The following is a 17,094-nucleotide window of genomic DNA, read 5'->3' as shown; positions in this document are numbered from 1 at the left end:
CGCCGTCCATGGGGCACTATTCCTCCCGCTGACGCCGTCCATGGGGCACTATTCCTCCCGCTGACGCCGTCCATGGGGCACTATTCCTCCCGCTGACGCCGTCCATGGGGCACTATTCCTCCCGCTGACGCCGTCCATGGGGCACTATTCCTCCCGCTGACGCCGTCCATGGGGCACTATTCCTCCCGCTGACACCGTCCATGGGGCACTATTCCTCCCGCTGACACCGTCCATGGGGCACTATTCCTCCCGCTGACACCGTCCATGGGGCACTATTCCTCCCGCTGACACCGTCCATGGGGCACTATTCCTCCCGCTGACACCGTCCATGGGGCACTATTCCTCCCGCTGACACCGTCCATGGGGCACTATTCCTCCCGCTGACACCGTCCATGGGGCACTATTCCTCCCGCTGACACCGTCCATGGGGCACTATTCCTCCCGCTGACACCGTCCATGGGGCACTATTCCTCCCGCTGACACCGTCCATGGGGCACTATTCCTCCCGCTGACACCGTCCATGGGGCACTATTCCTCCCCCTGACACCGTCCATGGGGCATTGTTTATTCCCACTGATGCCAGGGCATTTTCTACTCTCACTGGCCACAGTATGCCCCTCCTGAAGGTCTGAAGGACTGGCCCTTTGTTTAGAAAGTTTGGAGACATCTACAAATGCTCAACTGCCCCCTCCAAAATGCACCATGGTGGGCCCCTTATATACAGGAATTTTAATGATTACCCATAACAATTTGATAAATAAATAAAATAATGTTCCTTAGCATAGAACATACATTCCACATAATTATGCTACCAAAATTAGTGTGTGCTGTAATTTGCCTCCAGCATTGCTCCTGCTTTTATATACATGTATTATGCCGTGCTTAGGTGTAAATATGGCTGCTGCCTCCCCTATAAACTTCACTGCGTGAAGTAGAGTGCAATATAAATATAAAGAGGTAGGTGGCGCTGCCAAGAGACTTAGTAATATATTGACCAAAACAATCTTGAAAAAGTGATAAAGTGCATGTGCAAATTGTTACCAAGACTTCAAATGATCCTATTGTGCCAAAAGCTTCATCAATGAAAAGAATAAAAAAAAAGTGTTTTTCAAAACTGCAAATAGTGCTATGTGCCAAAATCTATAAACAGAATAAAGTGCTGATAAGGAAACGTGTATGTGTATATGTATATATATATATATATATATATATATATATATATATATATATATATATATATATATATATATATATATATATATATATATCAAAGAGTTCTCACATCTATTCCATCTAGCTAATTGCTTAGTTAGAATAACATGACCCACAGCAGGAGAAATGGACTAAATGAACGTCCGTGCCCCCTAATTTGCCTCCAGCATTGCTGGCATTTTGCCAAAGCCCAGAGCCCCTGAACAGCAGTAAAACTTTAGGGTATCAGCAGATCGACCTCTAGTGGCTCCGATTTTCAGTACAATGCCAGGAAGTAGAGATTAACTGAGCATGTGCAGAGCAGGGTGAGGCAGTGCATTACTGGATTTTAAACAGTATAGGCACTTATTTTTAATCTTTTACATAGCTTTACCTGCAAAAGTGGCCAGCCAGAAGTGATCTAGCAGGAATTAATTTCCAGAAAAGTTCCACTTTAAAAATGTTGAACAGCCTACTTGCCTTCATTGCTAGGCTAATTTTCTCACTTACTAATCAAAAACTATGGAGTTTACTTTCCCAATGACAGAAAACGTGTGACATATCGGGGTTGATTTACTAAAAAGCTGGAGAGTGCAAAATCTGGTGCAGCTCTGCATAGAAACAAATCAGCTTCCAGGTTTTCCAGAATCGCAGCGAATCTGCCCACGATTCGAAATAGCGGCAAATCACAGGATGCCCGTGTGTACCCTGTCACTTCTAATAGCACCCCAATGGCAGCGCACTTTAGTCACGATTTGTTGGGCGACACTTGCAGTAAAATCATGCAAACAGAATCACGGGACGCCTGTCGCCCAAAAGAAGTACAAGAGCTTTTTTTGGCCAACAGGCAACAGGCGTCCTGCGATTCTGTTTGTGCGATTTTACCGCGATTGTCGCCCGACACGCCAAGATGTAAATGGAGCCTAAATGTCAAAGCTTAATTGAGCAAGCTGAAGTTAGAAGCTGATTAGCTACCATGCACAGCTGCACCAGATTTTGACCTCTCCAGTTTTAGGCCCGATTCACACCTATGTTTTGTTTAGCGCGTTTTCAGTTTTGCAGAAACACACTACAGTCCATATAACATTTGCAAGTGGTGAGTCCGCTATAATGGAGCATTGGGTTGTGCCACATCCAATAATATAGAAAAGAAACAAAATCCCCTTGTGGTGGACTTTTAAGGCACGGAAATCGTTTGAGAAAAATTAATCTGGTTTGAAAAATGTTTATTCAATATAATAAGTACAAAATATAAAAGCCATATTAAAAAAAAGATACAATAGAACAAATTTACAGTTTTGTCATCACAACATAGTCCAAGTAGTAAACCACTGAACTTGCGACTGTTCATTCCAGCATCCAGCACAGGGTTCTGTGCTGGATGCTGGAGTGAACAGTCACAAGTTCAATAGTTGTGGTGACTGTGCTCTTTACAACAAATAACGTTCTTTGCATACTCAAGTGGTTCTTACTCACCATTGGCAGGGTCTTTTTCCTCTTTTTAGCCCCAGTGGGTCCACTGGCCTCCCCTCCTGGTCTGGTTTATGTGTGGGGGAACTGGGTCAGCTTTTCAGGTTAGGAACCCTCTTTTTGAGGCACGCCACTTGTGGTGGATCTCCGGCTCAAGCAAACTGGGAACATCTTTTTGCATTCTTATGTTTTTAATCTGCATGGTCTGAAAGGGTTGTCTCTCTCTCTCTATATATATATATCTATATATATCTATATCTATATATATATCTATATATATATCTATATCTATATATCTATATCTATATATCTATATCTATATCTATCTATATATATATATCTATCTATATATATAGATATATATATATCTATATATATATCTATCTATCTATATCTATCTATATATATATATCTATATCTATATCTATATATCTATATCTATATATCTATCTATCTATCTATCTATCTATCTATATATATATATATATATCTTAGTATTCTCGCTTAATTATACCCTTGAGTAAGGAGATATATATGTGCTCCGAAACGCGTCAGTGCAAGAATTACTGGTTTACTACTTGGACTATGTTGTGATGACAGCACTGTAAATTTGTTCTATTGTATCTTTTTTTTATGTGGCTTTTATATTTTGTACTTATTATATTGAATAAACATTTTTCAAACTAGATTCATTTTTCTCAAACGATTTCTGTGCCTTAAAATTCCACCACAAGGGGATTTTGTTTCTTTTCTACAGTCTATATAACATGGTTTCCTATGTATGTAGTTCACATCTGTACATTTTATGGAAAGGGCCAGGGACTTTTTTCTAGTTTTTGGTACCATAGACTTCAATGGATGAAAAGCATGTATTGAAAAATGCAAAATACACCTTCAACATGCAAACTGAACCTGCATAAGTGTGACTCAGGCCTTAGTAAATCAAGTCCAATGTTAGTATGAGGCTGTGAACTCACATACGCAATTGTAGGCTGCCTTCCTTAACCAGTTGCCGACCGCCGCACGACGATGTACGTCGACAGAGCGGCACGGGCAGGCAAAAGGGCTTACATGTACGTCCTTGCCTGCCCGCGGGTGGGGGTCCGATCGGACCCTCCCCCCGGTGCCTGCGGCGGTCGGCAAATCTCCCCCGGCGATCGGTGGTGAGGGGGAGGCCATCCATTCGTGGCCCCCCCTCGCGATCGCTCCCAGCCAGTGGGATCATTTCCCTGCCTCTGTATTGTACACAGAGGCAGAGGAAATGATGTCATCTCTCCTCGGCTCTGTAATTTCCGTTCCGGGCCGAGGAGAGAAGACTGTAATGTGAGTGCACCAACACACACACACAGTAGAACATGCCAGGCACACAAAACACCCCGATCCCCCCCCCCCCGATCGCCCCCCCCAATCACCCCCCCCCTGTCACAAACTGACACCAAGCAGGTTTTTTTTTTTTTCTGATTACTGTATTGGTGTCAGTTTGTGACAGTTACAGTGTTAGGGCAGTGAGTGTTAGGCCCCCTTTAGGTCTAGGATACCCCCCTAACCCCCCCAATAAAGTTTTAACCCCTTGATCACCCCCCGTCACCAGTGTCGCTAAGCGATCATTTTTCTGATCGCTGTATTAGTGTCGCTGGTGACGCTAGTTAGGGACGTAAATATTTAGGTTCGCCGTCAGCGTTTTATAGCGACAGGGACCCCCATATACTACCTAATAAATGTTTTAACCCCTTGATTGCCCCCTAGTTAACCCTTTCACCACTGATCACCGTATAACCGTTACGGGTGACGCTGGTTAGTTCGTTAATTTTTATAGTGTCAGGGCACCCGCCGTTTATTACCGAATAAAGGTTTAGCCCCCTGATCGCCCGGCGGTGATATGCGTCGCCCCAGGCAGCGTCAGATTAGCGCCAGTACCGCTAACACCCACGCACGCAGCATACGCCTCCCTTAGTGGTATAGTATCTGAACGGATCAATATCTGATCCGATCAGATCTATACTAGCGTCCCCAGCAGTTTAGGGTTCCCAAAAACGCAGTGTTAGCGGGATCAGCCCAGATACCTGCTAGCACCTGCGTTTTGCCCCTCCGCCCGGCCCAGCCCAGCCCACCCAAGTGCAGTATCGATCGATCACTGTCACTTACAAAACACTAAACACATAACTGCATCGTTCGCAGAGTCAGGCCTGATCCCTGCGATCGTTAACAGTTTTTTGGTAGCGTTTTGGTGAACTGGCAAGCGCCAGCGGCCTAGTACACCCCGGTCATAGTCAAACCAGCACTGCAGTAACACTTGGTGACGTGGCGAGTCCCATAAGTGCAGTTCAAGCTGGTGAGGTGGCAAGCACAAATAGTGTCCTGCTGCCACCAAAAAGGAAGACAAACACAGGCCCGTTGTGCCCATAATGCCCTTCCTGCTGCATTCGCCAATCCTAATTGGGAACCCACTGCTTCTGCAGCGCCCGTACTTCCCCCATTCACATCCCCAACCAAATGCAGTCGGCTGCATGAGAGGCATTTTTATGTCCTCCCGAGTACCCCTACCCAACGAACCCCCCCAAAAAAGATGTTGTGTCTGCAGCAAGCGCGGATATAGGCGTGACACCCGCTATTATTGTCCCTCCTGTTAATCCTGGTCTTTGCATTGGTGAATGTTTTGAACGCTACCATTCACTAGTTGAGTATTAGCGTAGGGTACAGCATTGCACAGACTAGGCACACTTTCACAGGGTCTCCCAAGATGCCATCGCATTTTGAGACCCCCGAACCTGGAACCGGTTACAGTTATAAAAGTTACAGTTACAAAAAAAGTGTAAAAAAAAAAAAAAAAAAAAAAACACAAACAAAAATATAAAATAAAAAATAATAGTTGTCGTTTTATTGTTCTCTCTATTCTCTCTCTCTATTGTTCTGCTCTTTTTTACTGTATTCTATTCTGCAATGTTTTATTGTTATTATGTTTTATCATGTTTGCTTTTCAGGTATGCAATTTTTTATACTTTACCGTTTACTGTGCTTTATTGTTAACCATTTTTTTGTCTTCAGGTACACCATTCACGACTTTGAGTGGTTATACCAGAATGATGCTTGCAGGGTTAGGTATCATCTTGGTATCATTATTTTCAGCCAGCGGTCGGCTTTCATGTAAAAGCAATCCTAGTGGCTAATTAGCCTCTAGACTGCTTTTACAAGCAGTGGGAGAGAATGCCCCCCCCCACCGTCTTCCGTGTTTTTCTCTGGCTCTCCTGTCTCAACAGGGAACCTGAGAATGCAGCCGGTGATTCAGCCAGCTGACCATAGAGCTGATCAGAGACCAGAGTGGCTCCAAACATCTTTATGGCCTAAGAAACCAGAAGCTACGAGCATTTTATGACTTAGATTTCGCCGGATGTAAATAGCGCCATTGGGAAATTAGGGAAGCATTTTATCACACCGATCTTGGTGTGGTCAGATGCTTTGAGGGCAGAGGAGAAATCTAGGGTCTAATAGACCCCAATTTTTTCAAAAAAAAGAGTACCTGTCACTACCTATTGCTATCATAGGGGATATTTACATTCCCTGAGATAACAATAAAAATGATTAAAAAAAAAAAAAAAAAAAAAATGAAAGGAACAGTTTTAAAATAAGATAAAAAAGCAAAAAAATAATAAAGAAAAAAAAAAAAAAAAAAGCACCCCTGACCCCCCTGCTCTCGCGCTAAGGCGAACGCAAGCGTCGGTCTGGCGTCAAATGTAAACAGCAATTGCACCATGCATGTGAGGTATCACCGCGACGGTCAGATCGAGGGCAGTAATTTTAGCAGTAGACCTCCTCTGTAAATCTAAAGTGGTAACCTGTAAAGGCTTTTAAAGGCTTTTAAAAATGTATTTATTTTGTTGCCACTGCACGTTTGTGCGCAATTGTAAAGCATGTCATGTTTGGTATCCATGTACTCGGCCTAAGATCATCTTTTTTATTTCATCAAACATTTGGGCAATATAGTGTGTTTTAGTGCATTAAAATGTAAAAAAATGTGTTTTTTCCCCAAAAAATGCGTTTGAAAAATTGCTGCGCAAATACTGTGTGAAAAAAAAAAATGAAACACCCACCATTTTAATCTGTAGGGTATTTGCTTTGAAAAAATATATAATGTGTGGGGGTTCAAAGTAATTTTCTTGCAAAAAAAAATAATTTTTTCATGTAATCAAAAAGTGTCAGAAAGGGCTTTGTCTTCAAGTGGTTAGAAGAGTGGGTGATGTGTGACATAAGCTTCTAAATGTTGTGCATAAAATGCCAGGACAGTTCAAACCCCCCCCAAATGACCCCATTTTGGAAAGTAGACACCCCAAGCTATTTGCTGAGAGGCATGTCGAGTCCATGGAATATTTTATATTGTGACACAAGTTGCGGGAAAGAGACAAATTTTTTTTTTTTTTTTTTTGCACAAAGTTGTCACTAAATGATATATTGCTCAAACATGCCATGGGAATATGTGAAATTACACCCCAAAATACATTCTGTTGCTTCTCCTGAGTACGGGGATACCACATGTGTGAGACTTTTTGGGAGCCTAGCCGCGTACGGGACCCCGAAATCCAAGCACCGCCTTCAGGCTTTCTAAGGGCGTAAATTTTTGGTTTCACTCTTCACTGCCTATCACAGTCTCGGAGGCCATGGAATGCCCAGGTGGCACAAAACCCCCCCAAATGACCCCATTTTGGAAAGTAGACACCCAAAGCTATTTGCTGAGCGGTATAGTGAGTATTTTGCAGACCTCACTTTTTGTCACAAAGTTTTGAAAATTAAAAAAAGAAAAAAAAAAATTTTTTTTTTTGTCTTTCTTCATTTTCAAAAACAAATGAGAGCTGCAAAATACTCACCATGCCTCTCAGCAAATAGCTTGGGGTGTCTACTTTCCAAAATGGGGTCATTTGGGGGGGGTTTGTGCCACCTGGGCATTCCATGGCCCCTGAAACTGTGATAGGCAGTGAAGAGTGAAATCAAAAATGTACACCCTTAGAAATCCTGAAGGCGGTGATTGGTTTTCGGGGCCCCGTACGCGGCTAGGCTCCTAAAAAGTCCCACACATGTGGTATCCCCGTACTCAAGAGAAGCAGCAGAATGTATTTTGGGGTGCAATTCCACATATGCCCATGCCCTGTGTAAGCAATATATCATTTAGTGACAACTTTGTGCAAAAAAAAAAAAATAAATTGTCACTTTCCCGCAACTTGTGTCAAAATATAAAATATTCCATGGACTCAACATGCCTCTCAGCAAATAGCTTGGGGTGTCTACTTTCCAAAATGGGGTCATTTGGGGGGGGGGGGGGGGGGGGGTTGTGCCATCTGGGCATTTTATGGCCTTCAAAACTGTGATAGGCAGTGAAGAGTGAAATCAAAAATGTACGCCCTTAGAAATCCTGAAGGCAGTGATTGGTTTTCGGGGCCCCGTATGCGGCTAGGCTCCCAAAAAGTCCCACACATGTGGTATCCCCATACTCAGGAGAAGCAGCTAAATGTATTTTGGGGTGCAATTCCACATATGCCCATGGCCTGTGTGAGCAATATATCATTTAGTGACAACTTTTTGTAATTTTTTTTTTTTTTTTTTGTCATTATTCAATCACTTGGGACAAAAAAAATGAATATTCAATGGACTCAACATGCCTCTCAGCAATTTCCTTGGGGTGTCTACTTTCCAAAATGGGGTCATTTGTGGGGGTTTTGTACTGCCCTGCCATTTTAGCACCTCAAGAAACGACATAGGCAGTCATAAATTAAAGGCTGTGTAAATTCCAGAAAATGTACCCTAGTTTGTAGGCGCTATAACTTTTGCGCAAACCAATAAATATACACTTATTGACATTTTTTTACCAAAGACATGTGGCCAAATAAATTTTGGCCTAAATGTATGACTAAAATTGAGTTTATTGGATTTTTTTTAGAACAAAAAGTAGAAAATATCATTTTTTTTCAAAATTTTCGGTCTTTTTCCGTGTATAGCGCAAAAAATAAAAACGGCAGAGGTGATCAAATACCATCAAAAGAAAGCTCTATTTGTGGGAAGAAAAGGACGCAAATTTCGTTTGGGTACAGCATTGCATGACCGCGCAATTAGCAGTTAAAGCGACGCAGTGCCAAATTGGAAAAAGTGCTCTGGTCAGGAAGGGGGTAAATCCTTCCGGGGCTGAAGTGGTTAAAGGATAAGTTCACTTTTTGGAAAAAAATAAATGCAATTTTTTTTTGCGGGTAAATAAAAAAATGTGCATTTATTTTTTTGGAGCCTGTAAAGCATTACACCAGCGATCAGCAAATCGCTGGTTCCATGCAGGTCTCCTGCAGATCTGCTAGTGTATAGGCTTGCCCATACATCCCATATGGGTAAGCAGATACAATCTGACAGGAAGCATCCACGGCGATCCACAGCGCTGAGTAGTTCATTGAAAACTACTGACGGCCTCAAAGGCTGCCGGACCTTGTAGTTTTCCCATGCACAGAGCCCTGTCAATCAGTGACACAGCCAGGCGTGCAGAGCCCTGCTCGGCTACAATTTAAAAAAAAAATTGTGACAGCTAGCAGAGAGGGAGAAGAACCCCGCTAGCTGTCACAGCGGGGATCAGGGAGGTGCAGGGGCTGGTCTGTTTGTAACATGTTACACCCTGAATATGGATGTAACATGTAACGAAAAAAGTGAACTTATCCTTTAAAGTGGTATTAAAGGTTTATTTATTTTTTTTTTAAAAAGCACGTTATACTTACCTGCTCTGTGTAATGGTAAGGCAGCCTTAATCCTCTACTTCTTGGGTCCCCTGCCAGAGCTCCTGGCTCCTCCCCCATGACCAATGCCCCCATAGCAAGCCGCCTGCTATGGGGGCACTGGTGTGTGCTTGCGTACGAACCCTGCTTTATGCATCCATAAGACACAGAGCCGCGGCTCGGCCCCCCGCTTGCTCCTCATTGGCTCACTGGCTGTGATTGGCAGCAGTGGGGGCCAATGGCTCCCGCTGCTGTCTCAGCCAATCAGGAGAGAGAGCCATGGGACAGGCAAGGCTATCGTGCACATCACTGGATCGAGAGGGGGCTCAGGTGATTAGGGGGGCTGTAGAGGGAGCAACACACAGAAGGCTTTTTACTTTCATGCATAGAATGCATGAAGGTAAAAAATGAAGGTATAAAAGCTTCGGCCTTTACAACCAGTTTAAACTGGTTGTAAAGCCACTATAGTATATTCATGCCATCCCCTCTAAATTAACGATATGCCAGTGTCTATGCTATATAAAAAAGATGCAGATTTCTACCTTATATCAGAGAACCATGATAAACCGTGGTTAGTTTACAAGACGGAGGGGGGCAGAACCCGGCAGGATCAGCCAGGTATTTCAGGTTATACAGGGGGCCAAATTACACAGCACAGGCACTGTGCTGTTGTACATTCTTTTAAGCTAAAAAACCTGCAAGACAAAGGCATAATGAGCCAGTTTGCATTGCATATTAGCTCATTATGAAATACTTGCCTTAGATCAAAGCCGTTGCGGTGGCCCCGCACATTGGCGACATGTCTCCCAGAGTAATTACCGGGTTTGTGGGCTCCAGCGCTGTGATTGGCCTTAGCCAGTGGTCACGGCACGGCTGCTGAAGAAACAGCACAAGCGAGCCGTTTCTTGACTGCGCAAGCGTATATGGCAAATATCTCCTAAACTGTGCAGTGGTGTCACTAAGTTTACAACCACTTTAAGGGAACAGGATCCATTCATTCATTTTTATCTTTTAGGGTAACAAAACGCTTTAAGCCGCATTCATACTACAGCGCTGTGTAAATGCCTGCAAAACACACAAAAAACGCATGCCACAGTGCCATTCGTTGTTAATCACACCCCAAACATGGGAAGATACATATACTTTTGTTGCTTGAAAAAAAGCACAAAGCTCAAAAAGGTGCTTGAGCTACTTTGTTGCTGAACCTGTGACGTTAAGAGCAGGCAACTGAAATGAATGGGCCACCTATGCATGTAGCGTAACAATGTGTAAAAACACTAACGCAATTTTGCATGTGTTCCTGAAACGCTGGGTTAGTATGTGAAAGGGGTCCAGTGTAAGTTCACCTTACATATTTTCTGTAAACATGAACTTACCCTAGTACATAAGCCCTCCATGCATGGTTTGCTCCAACAGCCAAAAATAGTTTAAAACTGATACAATATATCAGAGTAAAACATTATAAATAATTGCAGGCAAAATACTGCTTTTCAATATAAGTTTTAACAGATTCCTCCATCCACACTACAGAGTGAGTACCAACCAATCTCCTGCTGTGGCTATCATATTTTTATAGCTGTCCCGGCACCCAATTAGATGCAGCTACTTTTTGGCCAAGAAGCTATGTAAATTTTGAAACTTGTACCACCTCAGTTGTGTGACAAGACTGGAACGCTGAGACTTGTGATTATTTATCTGCTGCTAGCACCTTCAGACCATTGCAATGTAAATTTATGGACTTTTCTGGTGCAGTAGCACTCAGTCACACCCTAGGACACGTGTCAAACACAAGGGCCGCTAGGCAATTTTATGTGGCCCTCGCACCCAGGGCTTCTTTTTCCAGCCAGAATCATCAGGACTCAATTCCGTCACATTTGGCTCTCCACTGTACCACTGTCACTTGTAAACACAGAAGCATTCTGTGTTAACAAGGACAGCTTTCCTCTCAGTGGCTCTCACAGTTCCCTGCCTGCCCTGCACTTACGGCAGGGACAAGGGAGATGCAGTGTGGAATGTGGCATCTTGTGGTAGGCTGAACTGTGATCCCAATCTGTGCCCGGGTGCACAGATGTCGGCCAATGATCTCGATGTAAGTGAGAGAGAGGCAGAACCGCTTACACTACTGGAAATTACCAAAGCTGGGACGAGAGTAGGTGAGATGTTATGAAGCCTTTGGAAAGGGGGGGAATGTGTGCAAAGGTGGGTGATAGAGAAGAGTAGTGCAGAGGTCAAAGCCAAGAAGGGGTTGAAGTGAATTGTGGACACACACTCCTAAAACCCTGGACTCTGTATGTAGTGTACTTCTCAACCCTGCAATCTGTGCACAGCACACACCTAAACTCTACATTCTGTACATAGTGCACCCCTGAACCCTGCACTTGGTATGTAGTGCACTACAGAACTCTGCACAGTGTGCGAAATTCAGGGATACACGATGTGCAATCTGGCCACAGATTGCACATCGGAGGGGGCGGGTGGGTGGTGGCTTGACCATGGTTGAGCTCATGCAGCCCGCAATGAAATTGAGTCGGGGGACTGCATAGGAGGCTATATTTGACGTCTACTTGCAATATGTGCCTGATCCCCAAAGAATCTTCAATAAAAGTCCCACACTCTGCGTCCCTTGGTCCCTTCATCCCATGCTGCTTCCCACACATATTTATTGGCCATTAAAAGCAGCCCATCAAACTGATATACTAGTAAAGATCCCTGTACTTTATACCTGTTAACAGCCCTTTTTAAGGTTATAAAGATTTTAAAGGTGCTTATTCATATGCACAAAAGCCTTTAGTCACAAAACCACAAACCATAATAAACGGTCAATATACCCTCAAAATGATAGGATACCTCCAACATTGAAAAGCAGCTTTTCTTCATGCACTGCACTTACTCAGTTCTCATATTACAAGCCATACAGGACATGCACCATGCTCAAGGCAGGGAACAGAAGTCCATTTGGCACTTGTGTAAAGTTGAAAGCAGAGTCCTTCATTATTCTCCATGGCTGTTTCCTGTCCCAAGCCCAGGATACAGAGTCAGGTTGTATGCGAACACTTGAGCACACTTGAGCACAGAGAAAGAGAAGACTGTGCCATTACCTGGCAGACCATGCAGCGGAGACTGCTTTGCAACTTGTAAGGCATGCTGCTCTATGATCATTTCTGATGCAGAGGGCAGGGTGCACATATTCAATTCCTACAATGCAGAAAACTGTACTCACTGTAAGACTGCCTTCTTCTGTCACTCCACAATTTCTGAGCAGGATATTCATCACACTGCATGTGCTCCAGGCACAGCACTTCCTACCAGCAGCTTCAGATATCTGGAGGGGACAGGCATCGCTCCATAGTCCTGTTACAAAATGGAAAATAAAACTATTACACTATACCAAAAAAAAACAAAACAACAATCTATAATATAATTGCATTATACACACACACACACACACACACACACACACACACACACACACACACACACCCCAATAAAATCATTTTTATTCAAATTATTACAAAAACATAAAACGTCTAGCTAAAAGTTTCTATCAAAAAGCTTTAACTAGATTTTAAAATAAGCTTTTGTAAAATAATTTTGATTCCATGGTGTCCATCAAATGGGGAAACTGTTAAAACAATAGAGGACACTTTAAAAAATGCAGAAAGACTTCAGTCAGTTGTGCTTACTAGAGTAGCCTCTGGCTTGGTCTCTGCTGCTTCCAGTTGGGAAGCACGTGGAGCTGCACAATTATTTGTCAAAGGATCGAGATCGCGAATCAACCCCCTCGCGATCTTAACACAGCATTTCCTCAATTCAGTGCAGAAAGTTCTCTGCTCAAGCCGACAGCTGTCAAAAAAAAAAAAAAAAAAAAAAAATTTTATCACAACATTGCTCAGGCGAGATAAAGAGAAACATGGTAACATTTCATTCTTTTAGATCAAGGGTCTCCAAACTTTCTAAACAAGGGGCCAATTTATTGTCTTTCAGACTTTAAGGGGGCCGGACTGTGGCCTATGGGAGTGGAAATTATCCTGCCATCGGCGACAGTAAACATCACCACATTTGCTATAAGGTGGAAGAATAGTGCCCCATCGTTGGTATTGCTGGGAGGAATAGCGCCCCATTGTTGACGTCAGTTGGAAAAATAGTGTCTTATATTAGTGGGTGAATAGTGCCCCAAGAGCCAGGTAAAGGCAAGCGAAGGGCCGCATTTGGCCCCCGGGCCACAGTTTGGAGACCAGAGTTTTGGATCAAAGGAATGAACTTCTGTCTCTAGATGAGGGCAGTTTAACCACTTAAAGCGGAGTACCACTCAAAAGTGGAACTTACGCTTAATCGACTCTCCCCCTCCCCCTCTCCGGTGCCACATTTGGCACCAGGGGGGGGAGGCGCAGCAACAGGTACCTGTTTTTGACAGATACCGTTCCCCACTTCTAGGAGACTGGGCCATGGCCCGGTCTCTCTGAAGATCGTCCCTCTTCACCCTTCCTCCGCCGGACCAATTAGAAACAGCGCATGCGCTTTGCGCATGCGCAGTAGGGAACCAGCTGTGAAGCCGAAAGTCTTTACTGCCTGGTTCCCTTACCAGGTATGGCGACGGCTGCACCTGAAAGCCAATCCAAAGATCGGCTGGGGCACTGACATCGCGGGCTCCCTGGTCAGGTAAGTGTCCATATATTAAAAGTCAGCAGCTGCAGCATTTGTAGCTGCTGACTTAATTTTTATTGGGGGCTGGACCTCTTTAAAGACTAAACCCTTTCCTGACACTTGTTGCTTACAAGTTAAAATCAGTATTTTTTGCTAGAAAATTACTTAGAACCCCCAAATATTATATTTTTTAAGCAGAGACCCTAGAGAATAAAATGGCGGTTGTTGCAATATTTTATGTCACACTGTATTTGTGCAGCTGTCTTTCAAATGCAATATTTTTGAAAAAAATACACTTTAATGAATTAAAAAAAAAAAAAACAGTAAAGTTAGCCCAATTATTTTGTATAAAGTGAAAGATGTTACACCACAAGAATCGTGATCTTTATTCTAGCCAAGAAAATCGTGATTCTCATTTTAGCCAGAATCATGCAGCTCTAGGAGCACGTAATAAAATATCAGCATAGAATGTCCCCTGAAGCCCCCTCCTTAGGACTACGTGTCCCATGAGTCCAAGTACCACTGCATATCTTTTTTAAATAATCTTTTTTGTGATTGGAGTTCGGCTGTAACTGCAAGAGAATGCTTTCCCTGAAGTAGGTGGCTGTCATGCCCGTTAGAATCACTGAAAGGAACACGCGTGTTGCCTCTGAAATCGGACTATTTCACCACAAAGCCCTTGACACTGTTTATGCCTACAAATGTATGATCATTTTTTTGACATATCACTAAATGTTGTGATATGACTGTTGTGATATGTATGTGACTTTGTTGTTCCATATTCATCCACAACACTTTGTAGTGGTCTTTATTTTTTCTGTTTTGTGTTGGTTTGTGTACTCAAAAGCCACAGATCCCTCTTAAAAAATGAAGGCAAATCGAATTTTGATGCATATGTAAAAATACATCACAGAGGATCAGCAAAAACAAGGATTAAATGGCATAAAATTCGAAAGTAGCCTATGTTAAAATGAAAAAAAAAAATTCTCAAATAATTATAAAATATATACATTAATCAATGAAAGTATTGGAAACTGAATTTATATCCCAGTAAGTACCTTATAATCAGCAAAACAGGTAGTGAAGAACCCAAGGCTACATAAAACAGTAAACATTGCCATAACAAAGTAAGAACAGGTGTGAGTGAGCGCTAAGCCTGACACAGTATAGATCTCCAACCCTATTGTTCCCAGTAGGGAACTAGTATATGGAAAGGTGCAATACAATAGGGAAGATGAATAATAAATAATAAAATAATCAGTTTATGATACAGTTATAAGAATAAAATGAAATTAAGATAAAAATTAAAAAGAGGCCTGAGGAAGGAGCGTAGCTCCACAAACGCGTCGCCTACACGTCTACTCATCCGGAAGTGATCTCATCTCCCTGGTCTCCAGCGTGCGTTCCAGCGGCAGGAAGCGACAGCATCCACCGGCGCTGCCTGTCCATCGGACATCACCGCCATCCAGACCCAGATTAGAGACACTCCAGGATACCTGTCATCCTATTGTCAACATGCCTTTTACTATGTACCCTTGTGAGTACTGCTTTTTTTAGTTCTCCAATAAACCTCATGTAAATTCTGCACTTAGAGTGGCGCCTTGTTTTTATCTACATTGCATTAACAAAGAAACTGCATTTATATGACCTGACATGGTGCAGTTTTTGGATTTCCTGTCCACGTAAGGAAGCTCCACAATACTGTGTGTAATATATGAGCAATACAGTCCTGTCTGGGTGCACTGTTATGCTTCTGGAAGTCAAAAATCCTTAAAATTGCCTTGACAGAATGACAATTTTGTGTGTTGACATTGCTTGAAGGCTTAAGAGCAACCCCCTCTCCATGCTTGAGAGGGAAGACACAAATGAACGGTTACATGTATATAAAATGCTGCACAATGTCAGCTCTAAAACAAACACCTACAGTATATGGGGCTAGTCTTTTCCTTCTATTTTCAAAGCAAACTCTCAGGGAATATATAATGTTCTTTGGCAATAGTTTTATGTACAAATATCCAGTGATCTAGGGGTACATTTTTTGATGTCAGGCTGTGTGGGGACCCCCTCTCTCTATAAATTTCATGGAATGTGATTTACTGTTGCAGCTTCTCTGTGCTAATGTACTCTCTCCACTACAGAGTCTCTTCCTCTTCAGCCACATTTCTGTTACCACTACTTCCCTCCTCCTGCTTGAGCTAGATTTCCTCTCTGCATAAACACAACAGAAGGGTAACAGGTCCTATTAAAGTATATCTACATTAAGGTATTAACTATAGTATGGGCGGCACAGTGGTGTAGTGGATAGCACTCCCGCCTAGCAGTAAGAAGGGTCACTGGTTCAAATCCCAACCACGACACTACCTGCCTGGAGTTTGCATGTTCTCCCTGTGCCTGCATGGGTTTCCTCCGGATACTCCGGGTTCCTCCCACACTCCAAAGACATGCTGGTAGGTTAATTGAATCCTGTCTAAATTGTCCCTAGTATGTATGAATGCGAGTTAGGGACCTTAGATTGTAAGCTCCTTGAGGGTAGGGACTGATGTGAATGTACAATGTATATGTAAAGCGCTGAGTAAATTGACAGCGCTATATAAGTACCTGAAATAAATAAAAAAAATAAAATAGTCACCTTTATACCACTCACCACAGTTGGGTGTTGTCACCAAAGCTAACCAATCCAGGGATACAGAAAAGGCGCAGGTAAAGACTACCTGGGAAAAAGCAGCTACTATGGCAACAAAGGATCATATTCGGGACTAGTTATTTAGGTACAAAATGATATATTTATTCCAAAAGATGAAAACTAAAAACATACATAAGGTCTGAATAATTTCATGACAACTTCACCGATGCAAAATCAGTATTAAAAGCCACAGCAGTGGTGGAAAATGAGAATGGACAAAAAGGAGACACACATTCGTAAAAACAACAACAAAAAAGTCTGGACGCTAAATACCATACACATGAAGATTGGCGAAAATTCAGCTGGAAAAAAATGTAAAAAGAAAATTCCTATGAGTATTATAGACAATCAATATGTGTATGGCCCCCT

The 17,094-nt window shown here is 42.8% G+C and overlaps 1 protein-coding gene across 2 annotated transcripts in view; it reads right to left on the bottom strand.

Moving 5' to 3' along the window:
* The window catches only part of APC (APC regulator of WNT signaling pathway), a 215,289-nt gene that overhangs the window by 161,933 nt on the left and 36,262 nt on the right, over positions 1–17,094 (bottom strand). The window contains exons 2-3 of one of the 2 annotated variants that reach the window (XM_073624616.1): positions 13,082–13,241; positions 12,619–12,749 (exon numbers count right to left, since the gene is read on the bottom strand). The gene's annotated coding sequence lies outside the window, so the exon portion shown is untranslated. The remainder of the gene's footprint in view (positions 1–12,618; positions 12,750–13,081; positions 13,242–17,094) is intronic. The other variant, XM_073624614.1, reaches the window with a different exon arrangement.

This window comes from Aquarana catesbeiana, linkage group LG01, assembly GCF_042186555.1.
Source record: "Aquarana catesbeiana isolate 2022-GZ linkage group LG01, ASM4218655v1, whole genome shotgun sequence".
NCBI lineage: Eukaryota > Metazoa > Chordata > Amphibia > Anura > Ranidae > Aquarana > Aquarana catesbeiana.
This window is presented reverse-complemented; position numbering and strand designations above follow the sequence as displayed.